Below are 6,000 nucleotides of genomic sequence, written 5' to 3'. Positions count from 1 at the left end.
TCCTCCTCCCCTCCCCCTCTCCCTCCTCCTCCCTCTTCCTCTCCCCCTCTCCCTCTCCTTCTCTCTTTTCCTTTGACACAGGGTCTCACTATGTAGTTCCATCTGGCCCTGAACTAAGGACCCAGGCTGTCCTCACACTCGTGGCAATCCGCCTGCCTCAGTCTCCCAAGTGTTGGGATTATAGATGTGTGCCACCATGCCTGGTCCAGCATGTATGATCTCTTTTTTTAATTCCCTTTTTGACAATAAGAAAACTCCCACTTTCTGTATTTACCTATTAAACCCTAGGATAGCAAGAAATTTGTTAGAGTTGCTATCTTAACCATAAGTGAAAAATTTGCTCACTAAAGGTAAATATTTGTTCCCATGTTCTTTGTCACTGGTCTGAGCATGCATCGTCAAAAATACTGTGTTGTTGGGCTGGAGAGTTAGCTCAGTGGAATAAGTGCTTGCCTGGCAAGTACAAGGTCCTGAGTTTGATCCCTGGTACCACACACACAAAAAAAATACTTTGTTGTTAATATTATTTCAGAATTCCAATAAGGCATATGCAAGAGAAGTTTTTTGTTACTTATTTTTTTTGTGTTCTTCCTTTATTTCCCCAAATAAGAGATTGTGTTAGAACTCTCCAGGGAACAGAGGCAATAGGATATATAAGATACATAACAGATACAGATTAGAATTGGCTCACACGGTTATAAAGGCCAAGGTGTCCCACAGTCTGCTGGTTGCAAGTTAGAGACCCAGGTGAGCTGGCGGTGTGTTCCATCTCTGCAGGGCAGCTGATGCCATAGCTTTCGTTGTGAAGCTAGAGGCCTGGGAACCGAGAGCTTCACCGCCCCAGTTGCAGAGATAGAGCATTTGCCTGCTCTACCTTTTGTTCTCTTGAAGTCCTCAGAGCTCAGATGCGGCCCAGCACACTTAGGCGGGTGGGTCTTAGGGCTCGGCCAACCCACGAGGCAGTCTCTTCCTATGCAAGTGCATAGGCCCTGCACAGGAAGTTCTAGCATCAGGCTTCCTGACCTCCTCAGCCCCCTGGTGCTGCCACCGCATCACAGAGCTGCTGCTGTGATTTGTCTGGCTTCTTTACGTTGCTGCAGTGTTTGGATACAGCTGGCCCTCTATCTGTGGAGTCTACCAACTGTGATTGAAAACTTTAGAAAAACAAAATGTCTCTACTGACCATGTGCAGAGTTTTTTCATTGTCATTATATCTTAAACAATGTAGTAAAGTATCTTGTCCCCAACACTATGCACTAATTGTGTGCATAAGTCACCTAGAGATTATTTAAAGTATATAGTTTTTATGTCAACACTGCATCATTTGATACAGGGGATCTGAGCACCCACAGATTATGTGATCTTAGGAGGGCTCAGGACCCAGTCCCCCCACAGTACTAAGGGGTACCCACCCTTGCTTGTACTTTGCTGTTTGTACTAACACAGTGACCTGGAAAGAGCTTGCCCCATCCAGACCAGTGACGCTGTTTTTGTCTGGTTGTTTGTGGTGTTGAGATTTTACCAGTACTTGTGCTCACGTGCATGTGCATTCTCTGCTCATGCAGGGGTTTCCCAGGCGATTCTGAGGAGTGGCTAGCTGGATGAATGGCAAGTGTTCTTACAGGGCCAGGGGCATCAGCAGACTTCCCTTCCGTGGGAACACTGGTGCTAGTGGGCATCCCACTCCCAGTAAGCACCTGCCCTGCCCTATGGGGCAATGTACCAGCAAGGTTGGGTTTTTTTGGGTTTGTTTTTTTTTTTTGGTGGTACCAGGGATCAAACTCAGGACCTTACACTCACCAAGCAAGCACTTATTCCACTGAGCTATCTTCCCCAGCCCCGACAGCAAGGTTTTAATTCTTACCAGTTTAATAGATAAAAAATTTGATTTTGGTTTGTTTTTTCCTATTATGAAAGAACTTAAACATCCTTTTTTTTTAAACCAGGGATCAAGCTCAGGACCTTGCAGTTGGCAGACAGGCACTTACACTTTTGAGCTATCTTCCTGGCACTAAACATACTTCCAAGTGGCCAGGACTTACTCACTTACTTAATTGCTTTCTGGCTTTCTGACACTCACCCTATTGGATATGAAGTAATTGATTTTCATAGTTTTTAAATAATCATGTACATTTAGTTGTGTATCTCTTTAGCTTCCTTCTGAGTATGACAGATTTTTTAGACTTTTCCTGTCTGTAATAACCTGAGTGACTTCCAGTTGCACTGGTCAGCTGTGTCCCTTAGGATGTCCCTTAACTAGGATTGTCTGCTGTTTCTCTGGTAGCCTGACTGGAGTCATGGGATCTGGGAGGAAATCAGAGGCAAAGAGCCCTTTCTGTCACACCACACCACGTGCATCAGCCCAGCACGAGCTCCAGGGGGCAACACGGCCTCGACCCCCTGGCTGAGGCTATCCCCTTCCGGGTTCTCCATGACAGGGGGACGGTGTTGCTCCTCTTTCCTTTGCCTGCTTTTCTCTTTGGAAGGAGATTGTTAAGCAGAGCTCACACCTAAGGGATGGGGAGTTACTCACCTAGATGTGAATCTTGTCCTTACATTAGGTAGTGATTTCTTAGGAAGGATATTAAAAATAAAAGCATCAAAAGAAAAAGTGGGTAATTTGTACAGTCACTGAAATTAGAAACTTGGGCTTCAGAGGATACCACTGAAAAAAAGAAAGGACTGAGGAAGCTGCCTGGTGGGCACAAGGTCCTGAGTTCAATTCCTGGTACTAAGAAAAAGGACAAGCTGAATGTGGTGGTGCTTGCCTGTAGTCCAGGTACTTAGGAGGGCAGGGCAGGAGATAATGCGTTTGTGGCCAGCCTGGGCCAGTTGGCCAGACGCTGTCTCAAGGTAGAAAACAGGCTGTGTCCCGTGGGAGTATCCCTCCCTCATGGCCGTGAACCCCAGAAAAAGAGGGGAAGAGGAAAGAGCTATAATGAAATACCACAGCTTACAGGACACCAATTTAATTTTCATAGTTTGGTGCCTATGCGGACCAAGACCACGGTGGCAGCACTGCTGGCTTTTCCTGTGGCCACTCTGGCTTGCAGAGGCTGCTTGCCCTCACGTGGGCTTTCCCAGGTGCCTGGTACCTCTTGTCACAAGAGCACTGGGCTGTTGAATTAAGTGAGGCTCCACCCTAATTATCTCCTCAAAGGTCCTGTCTCAAAATACAGTCACACTGGTGTTGGGCTGCACTATAAAGTGCAGATATGGAAGACCTCACAAAATGAGCATGTTGGTTTTTTTGTTTGTTTGTTTTTTGCAGTACCGGGATTGAACTCGGGACCCTGCGCTCACCAGGCAAGCGCTTACTCTACCGAGCCATCTCCCCAGGCCAAAATGAGCACACTGATTGATAATTACTAAGACGTTGAGGAATGCTGCCAGATTGGGAAAGGGGTTTTGCTCTCTTGGGAGTTCCTTGGTCGGCCACAGCTGCCTCCTCCAGAGGTGGTCTCTAATCTTAGGGTATTGTTTCTGAGACCATCGCGCAGGTCTTGGACGCGGAGGTCTTGGACACTGACCTAGTCGTCCTCTTTAGAACGTGGTAACATTTGTTTCTTTTCCACATTTAGCCTTTGATGCAATCTTAGGGTAGTTGTCTCTCTATGTTTCTATATACAGAGAACTAGCCAGATGATACTATGATTTTTGCTTACAATCATTAAGCAATTAGAAAGAGAATTGTCCAGCTGGGCATGGTAGTGTGTGCCTGTAGGCCTATAGTCCCAGCTCTTTGGGAGGCTGAGGCAGGAGGATCACTTGAGCTCAGGAGTTGTAAGCCAGCCTAGACAATATAGTAAACCTGTGTTAAGAAGTAAAGCCAAGCAAACAAAATAAAATGGAAAATGTAGTACATCTCTGTAATTCCTGCTACCATGGAGGCTGAGGCAGGAGCACAAGTTCAAGGCCAGCTTGGCCAACTTAGTGAAACCCTATCTCAAAATTAAAGAGCTGGGAAAGTAGCTCAGTGATTATACCACTTGCCTAGCATGTGTGAGGTCCTGGATTTAATCTTAGTACTGCCAAAGGCGGGGAGGGGGAGGAATGATCACTCAGAATTGCCCAGCTGTGTTCTCCTTTGCTCTTCTCCCTTCCTCATCGTCAAGGTTTCTTTTCTGTCCACAGGACTCCCAACAGGGCTCATCTTTTGATTGGAAGGGAGGAGTTGTACATATTTAGGGTGGGAAGAGTTTTCATTTCTTACATCTCAGACTTTCTTCTTGAAAGTGTCCTTTGGCTGTGTGGGGTTCTGGGGCTGCGGCGCTCCCCTGTCAGCACTGAACAGTGTCTTCCCTGGCTCACCCTAGCCATGAGTGGCTCCCGCCGAGTGGCCCTTTGCTGTTGGTGATGTACTTCCTGCCTGAGCTTGCAGTTGGCCTTGCCATTACCTCGCAGTAGTTAGGCTGTCTTGATGTAGCCCTCTGCGTTTCCCCCTCGTGTGTCCTTGTAGCCTTTAGAATTCCCAGTTCTTCTGTCAGGTTTGGAGAGTTCTTGGCATCATTTCTTAAGACGCTTCTTCAGCCCTATACTGTTTCTCATTTTCCTATAGGGATCCAACATGTGCACTCAGTTTCTCTACTCATTCTGCTTTTCAGTTGGATTATTTTACACATACGTCCCTTCCACAGGGCCAGGGAGATGGCTCAGCAGTCTAAGCGCCTGCCTGCCAAGGTTCAGTCACCGGTAACACATTTCATGCCGGCCCTACACTGAGCCGGCCACCAAAATCAGGCATGGTGGCACACACCTGTAATCCCAGTGCTGGGGAGGCTGAGACAGGAGGATCACTATGAGTCTGAGCTGCATAGTGAGACCCTGTGCCAAATAAATAAATGATTAAAAGAAAATTTAAAAAATCACACAAATACACCTGGGAGATGAGCTCAGGGCATTGTGTGTGCTAGGCAAGTGCTGTACCACTGAGCTACACTCCCGTCCCTGTAGAATTTTTATTTTGGGGTAGGATTTTATGAAGTTACCCAAGCTGGCCCCAACTTGATCTCCAAGCGAGTGGGATTCTTGATACACATCACTGCACCTGATTCATAAATCCGTGGTTTTTGCTTTGTTTTTGTGGTGCTGGAGTTGAGGCCGGGGCCGTTGTCCAAGCTGCCTCTCCAAGCCTTTTTATTTTTGTGGCAGGGTCTTGCTGAGTCACTGCGTTGCCTAGGGTGGGCTTGAGGTTGTGATCCTCCTGCCTCAGTCTCCCAGAGTGCTGGGATTACAAGTGTGCTTATAGGCTTCTGCATATCCGTCTCTTAAATTTGTGGTGGTCGGGGAGATGGCTCAGTGGAATAAGCACTTCCCTGGCAAGCACAAGGGCCTGAGTTCAATCCCCGGTTCTGCCAAAAATAAATAAATAAATAAATAAACATTTTTTTAAAAAAAATAAATTTGTGGTGGTTTCCTGCCATTGCATTCTGTTGTTGAACCTACCCACTAAATTTTAAATTTTGGCCATGTGTCTCTCATTATACAGGTCCACTTTGTTGCTCTCTGTATATTTGTTTGTTGCGGGCTTCTACTTCTAATTTGTTTGAAGAGAGTTTGTGATTACTTCTTGGGGCGTTTTTATGATTGGTGTTTCTGACACCCTTGTCAGGGTCTAACACGTGTATTGTCTTGCTCTTGTGTATTATCCTCTCTTGCCATCTCCCTTTTGAGCTGAGATTTACCTGTAGGTTTGTTTTGTAACAAATAACTTTGTTTCTGAACATTTTGAATTTTGTTAGAAGCCTCTAGCTCTTACCTATTTTAGTTGGCAGGGTATCTGTATAGAGGCAGAGTGCATGTCCCAGCCCACATGGTCAGCTTAACCTTCAGAACCTCTTTGAGCTATTCTCATTGGTACACCTACCTGTGTGCCCCCAGAGACCAGCTGCGCGTCTGGACAGCACCCCCCAGAGGAGTGCAGTCCTCAGAGCTTCCACAGCTCGGGGGAGGAGGAACCCAGGGCTCCTGGGCAGATTCAGAGCCTGCCTGGTTAGGTGG

At 46.7% G+C, this 6,000-nt stretch overlaps 1 protein-coding gene across 16 annotated transcripts in view; it reads left to right on the top strand.

Moving 5' to 3' along the window:
- Window positions 1-6,000, top strand: part of Rtel1 (regulator of telomere elongation helicase 1) — a 47,524-nt gene that overhangs the window by 25,690 nt on the left and 15,834 nt on the right. The window lies entirely within an intron of this gene.

This window comes from Octodon degus, unplaced genomic scaffold (assembly GCF_000260255.1).
Source record: "Octodon degus isolate 3935 unplaced genomic scaffold, OctDeg1.0 scaffold00194, whole genome shotgun sequence".
Classification (NCBI taxonomy): domain Eukaryota; kingdom Metazoa; phylum Chordata; class Mammalia; order Rodentia; family Octodontidae; genus Octodon; species Octodon degus.
This window is presented reverse-complemented; position numbering and strand designations above follow the sequence as displayed.